This window comes from Moschus berezovskii, chromosome 7 (assembly GCF_049115385.1).
Source record: "Moschus berezovskii isolate FMDL1 chromosome 7, NW_MosBer_1.0, whole genome shotgun sequence".
NCBI classification, from domain to species: Eukaryota; Metazoa; Chordata; class Mammalia; order Artiodactyla; family Moschidae; genus Moschus; species Moschus berezovskii.
This window is the reverse complement of record NC_142466.1, coordinates 75,207,400-75,225,134: the sequence shown is the minus strand read 5'-3', so window position 1 is coordinate 75,225,134 and position 17,735 is coordinate 75,207,400.

The following is a 17,735-nucleotide window of genomic DNA, read 5'->3' as shown; positions in this document are numbered from 1 at the left end:
CCTTACATATGAACCTTCAAGCTGTGAACTCTCAAACATGCAAAAGTGAGTTTGCATGCCCAGTCGTGTAAGTTAGTCCATGCGTCCGCCATACATTGTCATGTGTGTGCATCCTCCACAAGTTGTTGTCTTTTGTGCGCTTTACTGCTAGGTACTGCACAGATTACAGTCATACTGTATCTTTACTTCAAGCCCGGAATACATCTGGAAGCAAGCATAAAAGCAGCAGCGATGTAGTTGGTATTGCTAAGAAGCACCAGTTGTTATACTGTCCTATTGTACTTTTCAAGGCACTGTACTGTAAGATGAATTATTTTTGTGCTTTTTCTATGTATTCACATTTGTGCTTGTTTTTTATGTATTCACACTTTTGTGTGAAAAGTATTATAAACCTATTACAGTACAGTGTTATACAGTATTATGTAGTCAATTGTATTTTCTGAGTACCTAGGCTGGGAATGGCAGCCCACTCCAATATTCTTGCCTGGAGAATTCCATGGACAGAGGAGGCTGGCAGGCTATAGTTCATGGGGTCACAAAGCATCAGATGCGACTGAGTTACACAATAGGCTAACTTTATTGGACTTAAGAACAAATTGGCCTTACAAATGCATTCTTGGAACAGAACTCATTCATATGGAGAGGACTTACTGCACAGCAAAATATTTCTGAGTACCCCAATTTCTATTAGCAATTTTATCTTTCCTGTGTAGGCCTTCCTGCCATAGATAGGCATCCATAAGAGTTTAAGTTCTATACAAAATAAACAGGACCAGTCAACATAATTCTCTATCTCCTGTTGCAACCTGCAATTTCATGCTTCTTATCTCCAAAGTCTGAGTAAACAAATAGTTCAGCGACTCAAAACTGATTGTTTAACCTCCCAGCTGCCAAGCCCATGTCCCACCCACTGAAAGGACCTCAGAATTCCACCTAAACTCACCAAATTCCCATGATAGTAGTAGTATAAAGGTCAAAACCCTGAAAAGAGAAATGTTGAATGAAAAATAAAGCAGAAAGTTAATCTGCTTGGCATCTTGTTACCTCTCTTCTGAGTATAATATGGGAAACTGCTAATTGCTTGATTTACTGCAATAGTCATTCTGCCAACAGCAATAAATAAAGGTAATTAATAGAAGGTAACTCACTGCCAGGAAAGCTAGTAATTACCAGGAAATTGGAGACAAGTTTTCTTCATGATACCTTTATTTTTTTTAACTTTTTATTTTCTATAGGAGTATAGCCACTTAACAGTTTTGTGATAGTTTCAGGTGGACAGCAAAGAATCTCAGCCATAAATATATATGTATCCATTCTCTCTCTCCCAAATTCCCCTCCCATCTAGGCTGCCAGAGAACATTGAGCTGAGTTCCCAGTGCTATACAGGAGGTCCTTCTATTTTAAATGTAGCAGTATGTGCATGTCAATCCCAAATTCCCTAACTATCCCTTCCCCTCATCTTTCCCCCTGGCAACCATAAGTTAATTCTCTTAAGTCTGTGAGTCTGTTTCTGTTTTGTCAGTAAGTTGACATGTATCATTTCTTTTTAGATTCCACATATAAGGGAATACGATATTTTTCCTTCTTGGTCAGACTTACTTCACTCAGCATGACAATCTCTAGGTCTATCCATGTTGCTGCAAATGTTATCCTTTCATTTTTAATGGCTGAGTAGTATTTCACTATATATATAAATATATGTCTTCATGATATCTTTAGAAGAGAAAAATAAAATTCACTGTCCTCTTTCCTGAGTATCTATCATGTTTGTATTTGCTTGCCTTAAACTGTCTAAAGAAATACTCCTGAGTTCTTTCATGTATTTTCTTTCCTTCCCTCCATCATGATGACTGCCTATTTGTGGAGCAAGAGTAAAGTGAAGTGAAAGTCAGTCATGTCTGGCGCTTTGCGAGCCCATGAACTCTATAGTCCATGGGATCCTCCAGGCCAGAATACTGGAGTGGGTAACCTTTCCCTTCTCCAGGGGATCTTCCCAACCCAGGGATCGAACCTGGGTCTCCGCATTGCAGGCAGACTCTTAACCAGATGAGGTATGAGGGAAGCCCCTAGAGCAAGAGTAACTGGGGCATATCTATCTATACCTCCTACTAGCACGGGAAGCTGAAACAGCTTTAGATCGTGTGGTCAACACAGTGGGGTTTATGAATATATCCAGTCTCTTCTATTGGAAGGGATCCACTAAGAGAAATAGGAATATCTTGCTCTGACCTCCCAACATGTTTTACTTATTATTAATTTTTTAATCCAGGGCTCTTAAATAAGACTTACAAGTGGCGTGTTGTAACGGAAATAGAATGGCTTTGGAGTTGGAGACCTAGGTTTATACTTAACAGCTGAGAATATTTTAAATATTTTTAAAACATCTTGGACCTTCAGTTTCCTATTCTCTAAAATAAAAGACAATGTATTTGGCATAGCACTTATTTTGGAAATAAATGGGATAGTTGCTGAATAAATATTAGCTTCTCTTCCCTCAGCCTATTATTAGAACTTTCCTTAAAAATTATAGCAATCTTTCTTTGTTTTCCATCTTGAGTTAGGTGTTGGAGAGTTCAGAGTACTAAATAAATGTACAATATCTATCATGTGTACTAATTACTTGTGACATCTTATCTTTGCTATTCTGATTTTCCTTTTCCCCACTTTTTTCATTTGAATATTCTGAACTTTCTTTCAACTTTTTGTATATATTTATGGAGTCACCTTGAATCCTTTCTAGATAAAGTGCTTATGAATACACACATGTATATGCATATACAGATTTAATATATGTATGTATGCTTATGAATATATGGTATATAAGCTATATTCTGCATTATTCTCTTTTTCTCGTAGTCATATACAACACTATTTTGTTCACTAGTTGGTTTTTAATTAATCCATTTTATTGAAGTATAGTTTATTTACAATGTTGTGTTAGTTTCAGGTGTATAGCAAAGTGATTCAGTCATCTTCAACCATGTCTGACTCTTTGTGACCCTCTGGCCTGTAGCTCATGAGGCTCCTCTGTCCATGGGGTTTTCCAGGCAAGAATGCTGGAGTAGGTTGCCATGCCCTCCTCCAGGGGACCTTCCCAACTCAGGGATTGAACCTGCATCTCTTAAATGTAAGGGTGCACACATTTCTTGTGTACCTTTGAGAATACATTGAAAATTTATTCCCTGTATAGATAAATGCAGGCTTCTCTGGTGGTTCAGATGGTAAAGAATCTGCTTGTAATGCAGGAAACCCAAGTTCAATTGTTGGATTGGGAAAATTCCCTGGAGAAGAGAATGGCAGTACACTCCAGTATTCTTACATGGAAAATCCCATGGATTTTAATCTTCTTGGATATGCAGTATCTTAACACTCAAGCAACAGTGCTACTTAAACTATAACTCAAAATTGATAACCTTGGGATTGTTATCTAATATATGAATGAGAGCAATATCTGTATCCAAATAATGTATATGTTATCTCTAAAATCCACAGAGACCCTCCAAGCATTTAGCATCTCTCTGAAAGATAGGGGAAGCAAAGACAGAAAATTTTCTTCACTTTGGAGAGACATTTCACACGTACCTGGATGAGATGAAAGATGCCTGCATCATCATGGAAATTGTTTGAGTTCAGTTCAGTTCAGTTGCTCAGTCGTATCCGACTCTTTGCAACCCCATGAATCACAGCACACTAGGCTTCCCTGTCCGTCATCAACTCCCGGAGTTCACTCAAACTCATGTCCATCGAGTCAGTGATGCCATGCAGCCATCTCATCCTCTGTCATCCCCTTCTCCTCCTGCCCCCAATCCCTCCCAGAATCAGGGTCTTTTCCAATGAGTCAACTCTTCACATGAGGTGGCCAAAGTATTGGAGTTTCAGCTTTAGCATCAGTTCTTCCAATGAACACCCAGGACTGATCTCCTTTAGGATGGACTGGTTAGACCTCCTTGCAGTCCAAGGGACTCTCAGGAGTCTTCTACAACACCACAGTTCAAAAGCATCAATTCCTTGATGCTCAGCTTTCTTCACAATCCAAATCTCACATCCATACATGACTACTGGAAAAACCATAGCCTTGACTAGATGGACCTTTGTTGGCAAAGTAATATCTCTGCTTTATATATGTGCTATCTAGGTTGGTCATAACTTTCCTTCCAAGGAGTAAGCATCTTTTAATTTCATGTGTGCAATCACCATCTGCAGTGATTTTGGAGCCCCCAAAAATAAAGTCTAACACTGTTTCCACTGTTTCCCCATCTATTTCCCATGAAGTGATGAGACCAGATGCCATGATCTTCGTTTTCTGAATGTTGAGCTTTAACCCAAATTTTTCACTCTCTTCTTTCACTTTCATCAAGAGGCTTTTTAGTTCCTCTTCACTTTCTGCCATAAGGGTGTTGTTATCTGCATATCTGAGGTTATTGATATTTCTCCTGGCAATCTTGATTCCAGCTTGTGCTTCTTCCAGCCCAGCGTTTCTCATGATGTACTGTGCATATAAGTTAAATAAGCAGGGTGATAATATGCAGGCTTGACGTACTCCTTTTCCTATTTGGAACCAGTCTGTTGTTCCATGTCCAGTTCTAACTGTTGCTTCCTGACCTGCATACAGGTTTCTCAAGAGGCAGGTCAGGTGGTCTGGTATTCCCATCTCTTTCAGAATGTTCCACAGTTTATTGTGATCCACACAGTCAAAGGCTTTGGCATAGTGATTAAAGCAGAAATAGATGTTTTTCTGGAACTCTCTTGCTTTTTCCATGATCCAGCAGATGTTGGCAATTTGACCTCTGGCTCCTCTGCCTTTTCTAAAACCAGCTTGAACATCTGGAAGTTCACGGTTCATGTATTGCTTAAGCCTGGCTTGGAGAATTTTGAGCATGACTTTACTAGCATGTGAGATGAGTGCAATTGTGCAGTAGTTTGAGCATTCTTTGGCATTGCCTTTATTTGGGATTGGAATGAAGACTGACCTTTTCCAGTCCTGTGGCCACTGCTGAGTTTTCCATGTTTGCTGGCATATTGAGTGCAGCACTTTGACAGTATCATCTTTCAGGATTTGAAATAGCTCAACTGGAATTCCATCACCTCCACTAGCTTTGTTCATAGTGATGCTTTCTAAGGCCCAGTTGACTTCACATTCTAGGATATCTCGCTCTAGGTGAGTGATCACACCATCGTGATTATCTGGGTCATGAAACTCTTTTTTGTACAGTTCTTCTGTGTATTCTTGCCACTTCTTCTTAATATCTTCTGCTTCTGTTAGGTCTGTACCATTTCTGTCCTTTATCAAGCCCATCTTTGAATGAAATATTGCCTTGGTATCCCTAATGTTCTTGAAGAGATCTCTAGTCTTTCCCATTCTGTTGTTTTCTCTATTTCTTTGCACTGATCGCTGAGGAAGGCTTTCTTATCTCTCCTTGCTATTCTTTGTAACTCTGCATTCAGATGCTTATATCTTTCCTTTTCTCCTTGCTTCGCTTCTCTTTTCACAGCTATTTCTAAGGCCTTCTCAGACAGCCATTTTGCTTTTTTGCATTTCTTTTCCATGGGGATGGTCTTGGTCCCTGTCTCCTGTACATTGCCACGAACCTCCATCCATAGTTCATCAGGCACTCTGTCTATCAGATCTAGTCCCTTAAAACTATTTCACTTCCACTGTATAATCAAAAGGGATTTGATTTAGGTCATATAGGAGATTGTTTACATCTATCTAAAATGCATATGTTCTTATAGATGTCCAACAAACACATAAAAAGATTCTCAACATCACTAATTATTCAGTTCAGTTCAGTTCAGTCGCTCAGTCGTGTCCGACTGTCCGCGACCCCATGAATTACAGCACGCCAGGCCTCCCTGTCCATCACCAACTCCCGGAGTTCACTCAAACTCATGTCCACAGAGTCGGTGATGCCATCCAGCCATCTCATTCTCCGTCGTCCCCTTCTCCTCCCGCCCCCAACCTTTCCCAGCATCAGAGTCTTTTCCAGTGAGTCAACTCGTCGCATGAGGTGGCCAAAGTATTGCAGTTTCAGCTTTAGCATCAGTCCCTCCAATGAACATCCACTAATTATTAGAGAAATGCAAATCAAAACTACAATGTAATATTACCTCACACTGGTAAGAATGGCCATCATCATAAAATCTACAAACAATGGAAGCTGAAGTGGGTGTGAAGCAAAGGGAACACTTATGCACTCTTGGTGGGAGTGTAAATTGATACAACCATATGGAGAATATTATGGAGGTTCCATAAAAAGTAAAAGAAGAGCTGCCGTATGACCTAGCAATCCCACCACTGGGCATATACCCAAAGAAAACCATAATCCAAAAAGATACATGTGCCCTAGTGTTCATAGTGGCACTATTTACAATAGCCAGAACATGGAAGCAAACTAAATGTCCATCAACAGAGGAATGGATAAAGAAGATGTAGTATACTATCTTATAAAGAAGATGTGAGATATATATACAGTGGAATATTACTCAGCCATAAAAAGGAACAAAATTGGGTCATTTGTAGAGCCATGGACAAACCTAGAGAGCATCATACAGAGTGAGGTCAGAAAGAGAACAGCAAATATAGCAATACATTTATGTAGCATCTAGAAAAATGATATAAATCTTAATGTAAAGCAGAAGTAGAGCCAGATGTTGAGAACAAATATATGGGTACCAAGGGGACATGGGGGAAGGAAGTGGGAGACTGGGATTGACAATTATATGCTATTGATACTGTATAAAATAGATACTAATGAGAACATACTGTAGAGCACAGGAAACTCTACTTAATGCACTGTGGTGACCTGAATGGGAAGGAAGTTCAAAAGGGAAGGGATATAGGTATATGTATTGAGAGTCCCTTATACTGCAAGGAGATCCAACCAGTCCATTCTAAAGGAGATCAATCCTGGGTGTTCATTGGAAGGACTGATGCTAAAGCTGAAACTGCAATACTTTGGCCACCTCATGCGACGAGTTGACTCACTGGAAAAGACTCTGATGCTGGGAAAGGTTGGGGGCGGGAGGAGAAGGGGATGACGGTGAATGAGATGGCTGGATGGCATCACCGAATTGTGGACGTGAGTTTGAGTGAACTCCGGGAGTTGGTGATGGACAGGGAGGCCTGGCGTGCTGTGATTCATGGGGTCGCGGAGAGTCGGACACGACTGAGCGACTGAACTGAACTGAACTGAACTGATGGCTCATTCATTTTTCTGTACAGTAGAAACTAATACAACTTTGTACAGCAACTATACTCCAATAAAAATTAATTTAAAAATTTGACGCAGTGAAATGGTAAAAAAAAATTAAATACATATGTCCTTTTTGGTTACATACTCTTTTTAATTCTGTAAGTTCTATCAAACCTAAATATAGTAATTCAGAGACTTATTCTCCTTCCGAAGGGGAAAAGTAGTATAGGGAATATTTGCTGAACAATTATCAAGTCTTATTACATCACCCCTGCATATTATAAACTGTGATGGTGCTACTACTTTTTGTAATTTCTGCAGGATTGCGGCCTTATTTATTGTTTGCTTATTTGGAAAACTAACAAGCTTTTTCTATAATCACCCTTACTTCATGACTTCCCAGGACATACTGCAAAGTAACTTAAGTTAGAGGTATTGAGATTAGGAGAAAAAGTGGGGATAGGCTATTAGAAAATTAGCTTCTTCTTGCAAGGATCTCACTTGCATTTAAGTGAGATCCTTACAGGATCTTCAGTCAAGACAGGAACATCCTAATTAGACAATACAAAAAGGATGCTGTTTTGACTATTAAATGATGCTTCAGATGTGCTTAGAGAGCATCACATTTTGAATTTTCTGATTTATGCTAAATATCTCATTGCAAGTTTTGGAGTGCCACTCTTCCCCCATAAATATATTAGCTTTAACCTGAGAAACATAGTGAAGTTATGAATACAATGGTTATTATACCTGATACTTACAAGATCAAATTTTAAGCCTGGTGTTGATGGCCTCACGATTATTTATTTATTTATTTTTAATGTGGGCAATTTTTTTAAAGTCTTTATTGAATTTGTTGCAATATCACTTCTATGTTTTTGTTTTCATTTTTTGGCTGTAAGGCATGTGAGATCTTAGGTCCCCAACCAGGGATCGATTGCCAGGGAAGTACCTCTCAATCTTTAATATGGAAGAAATTGGTGTCTCTTAGTATACTCATAGAAAGTGCCTGCCTTTCCCGTAGAATTTAGAAGCTTGATCCATTCACTTTCTTCTATTTTGAAGCACTGTTTGAAAAATCCTTCCCACCCAACAGTGATAGATTTCTTCTTGCCATTCACACTGTTTAATGTAACTTATCACTTGATTTCACAAAATTTTTCCTTCAATAGCCATGTTGCAGAAGACCACAGGTGATCATTTGCTAAGCAGTTTTACCACTGCAGGCCATTGTCAGAATTCTATCCTATAATGGTATCTGGATATTGACTTCCTCCCAAATTAATAAGACCTGATTGTCAATTCCAGACTTGAGGGTCTGTTGTCTTTGATTATACCTCATGCCAATTTCTGCAGCAGTTAGTTGTTAATTGCAAGCAACAGTAATCAACTTTAGTAGGGTTAACAGAAGAATAATTTTTTTCCAAAGGAAATTGGGTGGCTCACAAAATCTTCAGGAAGATCAGAGAATGAGAGCTGATGGCTAGAAAGCCAGGAACACCGCCCCAGATCACATCACAAAACTAATGAGAGGAAAACATCAGTGATCCACAGGTTGTCTTGAGGTTTACCACAAAAATTGGACGCAAGTCACTAATGCCACTATTGCCCTTGGGTGCAGATGTGGCTGCTGTTGATCTGCTATTGTCACCACTCTCTAACAAAAATAGATTTTGTATGGCTCTTTTTTTCTTTGTTGCTAATTTATGAGTTTGTGTGTCTAGTTGATTGAGCCAGATCGTGTATCTTTACTGAACTCGAAAGGTAATCTAGGATTATATAATGATTATATAGTGATTAGTGATTATATAATGGCTTTTGATAATGTATAACAGGATATTCATTATATAATGGCAGTCAGTTTCTGACTCAGAAGATGGGGAATTCCTCCAATGTATAAGGGGATCAGTTATTATATGGCTAAAAACATGCCCGTGACATGAAGACGTAAGTGTTCTATGAAAGAAAAATATTTTATCTGGTTGTTTGCATGAGTTTTGGATGTTTTTCTTTCCCCCCCAAAATTCTGTTCCTTCACCAGTATATTTGTGTATTTATGTGTGATGTGTGTGTGCACGTGAGTGAGATGTAAAACCCCTGGAAACCTACCTCTCAATAGTTTCTATCACTTATACATACACACACACATACATGCACTGTTTCAGAATACTTTCATCTGGCACTACAATAAGCTTGATATTTCCAATGTTCTTCTTGTCTGGCTTTTAAAAGCCAAACAAAAAGAGACATCTCATCAACCCCAGACCAAATGCACCTGGTACTTTCCAGGCAAAGCTGGGCCTAGGAATCACCCTGGGGAGGAGGCAAACCACAAAAGCCTGGAATTTATAAATAGCTGAGTTCGGAGGCTTGGCTGGTGATGATAGATCTCAATCAGGGACGAGACACAGCTCATAAGCACATGCTATGCTTGCCATATGCCAAGCGTTTGCAGGGTTCAGACGTCTCTCCATGAGTCTGAAAGATTCTGACGGCCTACAACAGCTGATACAGACAAATTGGCTTAGAGAAAAGGAATGACATGTAATGACCCCATTCCAGAGCCTTGATAAAATGGCACCTCATCATCCTGCTAGTCTGCATGAGGAGGCTTTACTAAGTGGCCCGTGTGGTCTGGGCCATACTGCAACTGCTCTCAACCAATGAAGGGAGGCAGAGAGTATGGGAGAGGCTTGTTCAGAACAGACGGTACATGAGAAGCATGTGGAGAAGTGGGTGGGGTGGGTTGAAAGTAGAAGAGACACCGGGATTGAGGTTTAAATACCAGGTGCTGCCTGGCATCCTATTACCTCCAGCTATTCTACCCTCTGGGAAGATTTCCCAGTCTAATTATAATGTGGTTGTCAAGCTGTTTTTCCCGATCTGTGTGACCCAAGACGGGCTTGGCAGGATCATTTGAGCACTACAATGTCTCACCATATAGAGGGAATTTACAGACAGTTCTTGGCCTCTTTCCTAAGAACACTTGCAGAACAGTAGAAAGCAAGGAGGGAGTTCATATTGACCCAACGGCTGTGCTCAATCCTACCCTATCAGAGTGAGATTGTTAATCTGACCTCTCTCTTTAACCTGAACCCTCCCCCTCTCTTTCTTTCTTTCTTTTTTTTTCAGTGATTCCATTCGCATTGTCATGCCTGACACCTCCCATCAGAAATTAACCCCCTGGTACATGCCTGTATTTTAGTTCTATAGGAGGAAGCCAGGAAGTGAGGCAACACTAATTTCTGGACAATGGATGATCCAGGTCACAAAGGTACTTGAGAGGGAATATTTTGACACCCTGGGAGATACTGTCACCAACCACATAGCACGTGCCAAAAAAAAAAAAAAAAACAGTTTCAAAAATCTTAACTGTGGCCATCTACTCTGCAAAAACCATAGGCCATTCCTTAAATATCAGTCTTAATGACTGTCAGAAATGGAATTGAACCCAAGCATCTTATTCTGGCTAGCTCTAGGACAGTGATCACGTTATCGTGATTATCTTGGTCCTGAAGATTTTTTTGTACAGTTCTTCTGTGTATCCTTGCCACCTCTTCTCAATATCTTCTGCTTCTGTTAGGTCCATACCATTTCTGTCCTTTATCGAGCCCATCTTTGCATGAAATGTTCCCTTGAATCTCTAATTTCCTTGAAGAGATTTCTTGTTTTTCCTATTCTGTTGTTTTCCTCTATTTCTTTGCATTGATCACTGAGGAAGGCTTTCTTATCTCTCCTTGCTATTCTTTGGAACTCTGTTATCAGATGTTTATATCTTTCCTTTTCTCCTTTGCTTTTCACTTCTCTTCTTTTCACAGCTATTTGTAAGGCCTCCTCAGACAGCCATTTTGCTTTTTAGCATTTCTTTTCCATGGGGATGGTCTTGGTTCCTGTCTCCTGTACAATGTCATGAACCTCTGTGCAGAGTTCATCAGTCACTTTGTCTATCAGATCTAGTTCCTTAAATCTATTTCTCACTTCCACTGTATAATCATAAGGGATTTGATTTAGGTCATATCTGAATGGTCTAGTGGTTTTCCCTACTTTCTTCAATTTCAGTCTGAATTTGGCAATAAGGAGTTCATGATCTGAGCCACAGTCAGCTCCTGGTCTTGTTTTTGCTAACTGTATAGAGTGATCACTGACCTAGAGCCAGACATTTTGGAATGTGCATTCAAGTGGGCCTTAGAAAGCATCACTAGGAACAAAGCTAGTGGAGGTGATGGAATTCCAGTTGAGCTACTTCAAATCTTGAAAGATGATGCTGTGAAAGTGCTGACTCAATATACCAGCAAATTTGGAAAACTCAGCAGTGGCCACAGGACTGGAAAAGGTCAGTCTTCATTCCAATCCCAAAGAAAGGCAATGTCAAAGAATGGACAAACTACCATACAATTGCACTCATCTCACACGCTAGTAAAGTCATACTCAAAATTCTCCAAGCCAGGCTTCAGCACTATGTGAACAGTGAAATCCCAGATGTTCAAGCAGGTTTTAGAAAAGGCAGAGGAACCAGAGATCAAATTGCCAACATCCGCTGGATCATGGAGAAAGCAAGAGAGTTCCAGAAAAACATCTATTTCTGCTTCATTGACTATGCCAAAGCCTTTGACTGTGTTTATCACAATAAACTGTGGAAAATTCTGAAAGAGATGGGAATCCCAGACCACCTGATCTGCTTCTTGAGAAACCAGATTGCAGGTCAGGAAGCAACAGTTAGAACTGGACATGGACCAACAGACTGGTTCCAAATAGGAAAAGGAGTGCGTCAAGGTTGTATATTGTCACCTTGCTTATTTAACTTATATGCAGAGTACATCATGAGGAATGCTGGGCTGGAAGAAGCACAAGCTGGAATCAAGATTGCCGGGAGAAATATCAATAACCTCAGATATGCAGATGACACCACCCTTATGGCAGAAAGTGAAGAGGAACTCAAAAGCCTCTTGATGAAAGTGAAAGAGGAGAGTGAAAAGGTTGGCTTAAAGCTCAACATTCAGAAAACTAAGATCATGGCATCTGGTCCCATCACTTCATGGGAAATAGATGGAAAAACAGTGGAAACAGTATCAGACTTTATTTTTGGGGGCTCCAAAATCACTGCGGATGCTGATTGCAGCCATGAAATTAAAAGACGCTTACTCCTTGGAAGGAAAGTTATGACCAACCTAGATAGTATATTAAAAAGCAGAGACATTACTTTGCCAACCAAGGTCCGTCTAGTCAAGGCTATGGTTTTTCCAGTGGTCATGTATGGATGTGAGAGTTGGACTGTGAAGAAAGCTGATCACCAAAGAACTGATGTTTTTGAACTGTGGTGTTGGAGAAGACTCTTGAGAGTCCCTTGTACTGCAAGGAGATCCAACCAGTCCATCCTAAAGGAGATCAGGCCTGGTTGTTCATTGGAAGGACTGATGCTAAATCTGAAACTCCAATAGTTTGGCCACCTCATGCGATGAGTATACTCACTGGAAAAGACTCTGATGCTGGGAAGGATTGGGGGCAGGAGGAGAAGGGGATGACAGAGAATGAGATGGCTGGATGGCATCACCGACTCGATGGACATGAGTTTGAGTGTACTCCGGGAGTTGGTGATGGACAGGGAGGCCTGGCGTGCTGTGATTCATGGGGTCGTAAAGAGTCAGATATGACTGAGTGACTGAACTGAACTGATCTTCCTCTGTGCCACCTTTTCTCCTTTCTCCTACTCTTTTCCCTTCTTCTACCTGTTCTCATGTCCCCATCTTCTCTCTTTTCTCCTCCTCCCACCTCTAGCCCTTCATCCACCCAAAGAAACTTCTCCCTTCATTCAAGGTCAAGTTTTGAGCAGCCTGTTCTGACTGGAGTGGACCAGGACACGCTGAGTTCCAATCTGTTGCTTAGCACCAAGGTTGCTTGGATACATCTCTCAATGACTACTGGCCTTTGCCTTTGACTACTTTTGCATGTAAGCTATGCAGTGAATACCCCTGTTCAGAGAAGCACTGGGCCAGAACCAACTTTCACAATCTCCTTTTGAGTGGCCTTGGTGGTGGCAGGAGTAGGGGGTTGTTTTAAAAGAAAAAAGACCTGATTTTTTTTTATTGTTGGTTTAGCAGTGATAAAGAACTAGAGAGTGAGGAATGAAACAAAATCATCCACTGAACACAGCTCTGGGGCTGTCTTCATACCAGAATAGGAGTGAGTCAAGAGAAATATGCCAGGATCTTCAGGAAAAAAATAATTCCTATCCTCCTCCCCCATGAATCATCACCTGTACCTGTGATCTGTATTCTTAGAAGAAAAAGTGCTGGTGAGCGTGTGTGCGTGCATGGATGGTGAATGCATGTGAAGGGGATGAGGAGAGAGAAAAGGGAAAAACAAATAGGACCTTTCCACAAATGTCAAGGCAAAGTGAAGAATTATAGTCTCTATGCATAAATACACCACAGAGGTAGAAATGGTGCTTAGAGTTTGCAGAGGCCATCATTTTATTGGGTTCTCAGGCATACCCTTGGGAAGTGACAGTTTCTCTGACCCCATTATTATGTCCAGGCTTCACTAGAATCCTTTAATTCCATCTTTATGTTCCATCTTGTCTAAGAGACTGTGCTTGGGGATAAAAAGACCAAGGGAAAGGTGGATTTGATTGAAATAGTGGTCAAAGATGCAGAAAGGGCCAGACCAAGGATGAGGATCAGCTGAGGATGCAGATGGGGGAAAAGGAATGGACAGATGCCAGGAATCCTCTTCTGTAGGAGCAAAGCATTCCCAGGGTGGTGAAGAGCAGAAAGCAAGACTCAGGGTCAAGATGGAGTGAGAGCTGGAAGGGCGAGTAAGGGCCAATTAATGATCTGTGCCGTCGAATGAGGGGAAAGGGCGACATCCAAGGGCTAATGGGTAGGTGAGGAGAGGTAAGAGCATGCTGAGTTTACCTAAAGAGATTAATACTGAGACACATATGTCCTACTATGAAGTTCAGTTGCTCAGTCATGTCCTACTCTTTGTGACCGGATGGATTGCAGCACGCTAGGCTTCCCTGTCCTTCACCATTTCCTGGACTTGCTTAAACTCATGTCCATTGAGTCGCTGACACCATCCAACCATCCCATCCTCTGTCATTCCCTTCTCCTCCTGCCCTCAATCTTTCCCAGCATCAGGGGCATCAGGGTCTTTTCCAATGAGTTGGCTCTTTGCATCAAGTGGCCAAAGTATTGGAGCTTCAGCTTCAGCATCAGACCTTCCAATGAAGATGTGTTAAATCGCTTCAGTTGCGTCCAACTCTTTTCGACCCTACGGACCGTGGCCTGCCAGGCTCCTTGGTCCATGGGGATTTTCCAGGCAAGAATACTGGAGTGGGTTTCCATGCCCTCCTCCAGGGGATCTTTCTGACTGAGGGATCGAACCCAAGTCTCCTGCATTGGCAGGTGAGTTCTTTACAGCTAGAGCCACCTGAGAAGTCCTTGCAATGCAGACTCAGGGTTGATACATGTCCTCGTGCTCTGCATCCTTGCTGGAGCATTTTCTAAGTGATGGGTATCACTGCCCTGATCAAGTTAAAGTATCTTCGCTGAGTATCTATTCTGGGTATGGCCTCGTACATGGAGGACACACAAAAGGCACAGCCTCTGCCTTGTTGAGAGTCTAGTCATAGGGACAAGATGTAAAGGGACGCAACATGTAATGAACTTTACGGCAGCAAGAATATTTCAGAGTGAGTTTACATGAGCTCACAGAGGAAAGATGGAGTGAGCTAGAAAGAGAAAAAGAGAAACTGGAATAGACTTAAGAAGAAAAGGTGGGTTTTAGTGATGTGGCACTGAGTAAGAACTCACCTTTCTGAACTTCAGGGTCACCCTCTGTTAATGGGAAGGCAGGATCACTAGATGACTTCTAGCACCAGACTTCACATGCTATGGTTCAAAGATGAGACCACATCCAGTGTGTTTCTGAATCTGAAGTTCTGCCCATGGACTTTCACGGCGTCACTCACCGTCCCTCGCCCCAGAACCTCTTATTTGCACCTGCACCAGCAAACTTAAGGTTCATTCCCAGTGACAAACAGTCTTGGCTGAGGCTTGGGAGAGAGAAAATGTGTGCAGCAGAGAAGAGTGCTGCAATGGTTTTTGCCAAAATAGGGAAAGTTTCTAGGCACCCCTTCCCTGTCCCCTATCCTTGTGAAGAGTGTCAAGAAACTGTAGGCGCATACTTGCTTGTATCAAGCCTCAGCCCTATTAATGACCAACAATGGGGCTGAGCCTTCCTTTCTCCCTACTTCTCCTATATGAAGCCCCTAACATACAGTAGTAATTGTCATTTGCCCTGATTTCAGTATTAGCACATTGCTCAAAGCTGGGTACTCTGCTTGTCAGCAGAGTTCCAAACTTGGAAAGAGATCTTAGAGTTTCTGGGATAAAAGATTGATACTTGGAAGGGAAAAATAATTTGCCCTGTGTCACCTAGCTAGTTAGACAAATTGCAGAAAGCTGGGTTTAGAACTCAGGCCCTTTAATATCCATCCTGCAGAAAGTCTGGGTTCCAAGACCCTTGGCAGTAGGTAGCAGCTTACTAAATACTTCATGGAGTTGGAATTTCACTGGGTCTGAATGATAAAAGTTAAGGGAGTGTGACCTTGTTCTTGTTTAGTCACTAAGTCATGTCTGATTCTTTGAGACCCCATGGACTGCAGCACACCAGACATCCCTATTCCTCACTATCTTCTGGAGTTTGCTCAAACTCATGGACATTGAGTTGATGATGTTATCTAACCGTCTTATCTTCCGCCACCCCATTCTCCTACTCTCAATCTTTCCAAGCATCAGGGTCTTTTCTAATGAGTTGGCTCTTCGCATCTGGTGTCTAAAATATTGGAGCTTCAGCTTCAGCATCAGTCCTTCCAATGAATATTCAGGGTTGATTTCCTTTAGGATTGACTGATTTGATATCCTTGCAGACCAAGCAACTCTCAAGAGTCTTTTTCAGTACCACAATTCGAAAGCATCAATTCTTCAGCTCTCAGCCTTTCTTTATGGTCCAAGTCTCACATCAGTATGTAACTACTGTGGCCACCCCACTTCCAAATGGTGCACTAGCTAGTTCTCTCTAGTTTTTTCTTTTCTGACCCTAGAGATGAGCTCCTTAGTAGAAAGTCAAACAGAGAAATTTTCCTTTGGAATTGAAACTGAGTCCCTGTAGAATCAAATTCCTCTGCTGAGTTTATGATTAACCTCTCCATCCAAAACTTTATTTCCTTTCTTGTCCTGGACCTGTTTCCCTCAGGACTAAAAAGAAAAATCAAAGAAAAACGGGGTATGGTGGGCATTGAAATCAAGCAGGACTCTGCTGGACCCTCCTGGGTACAAAAGTTGTTCTGTGTCCCCATCTCTTGCTTTTACAAAAAGGCTTTGGTCTCCTAGGCTGTCCTTGAGTTACAAACAGCAGCTTCAAGCAGTTACTAATTAGGAAAGTGAGAGAAGGCAGAAATGAAGTAAAAGCAGTCAAGAAACAAAGTGCAATGATAAAGTAGAATCCTAGTTCCTCCTCAAGGGACAAGCATAGTGATCTGATACATGCCTTCAAGTTGTTCTCCAGGAACAAAGGTCCCAGCCCAGTGAAGGATGTTGAATTGATGCTGAGCACAAGCGCAGAGATCCCAGACTGGATGGAACCAGGCAGTGGGTGATGAAGATTTCTCATCACCCTCTTCCCTTACCACCAACCCATCAGAAGAAAGGCATGTCCCCTGCAGCCCTTGCCCCAAGAGTTGCCTTTAAAAATCCTTCCTTGAAAGCCATCAGAGAGTTTAGGTCTTTTGAGCATGAGCTGCCCATTTTCCTTGGCTGATGCCCTAAATAAACCTTTCTCTGCTCTAGACTCTGATGTTTTGGTTTGTTTGACCTCACTGGGAATCAGGCATGTGGACTTGAGTTCAGCCACCAAACATGAGGATTCTTATTTCTCCCATGTTGTTGTTGTTCAGTCACTAAGTTGCATCCAACTCTTGCAACCCCATGGACTATAGCAAACCAGCTTCCTCTGTCCTCCACTATCTCCTGGAGCATGTTCAAATTCATGTTCATTGAGTCGGTGGTTCTATCTAACCATCTCATCCTCTGCCATCCCCTTTTCCTTTTGCCTTCAATCTTTCCCAGCATCAGGGTCTTTTCCAATGAGTCAGCTCTTCACATCAGGTGGTCAAAGTATTGGAGCTTCCGCTTCAGCATCAGTCCTTGCAGTGAATATTCAGAGTTTATTTCCTTTCGGATCAACTGGTTGTTATCTCCTTGTAGTCCAAGGGACTCTCAAGAGCCTTCTCTCATAGCTTTGGTTGAAGTCTGTTGATTAGGGCACAAGGTTGGCTAACGGGGAGAAACATTAGCAAAAATGTTCTTGCTCAACATCCATGTTACCTTGAATAGGTCCCATCTATGATCTTAGTTTTCTGATCTTTGAAATATCAAGATGCATCACCTAAGGGAATTATTAAAAAAAAGCACATTCCCAGTGTCCTCTTAAGACACATGGAATGAAAATGTCTGGGGCTATGGTCCAGGAATCTGCCTT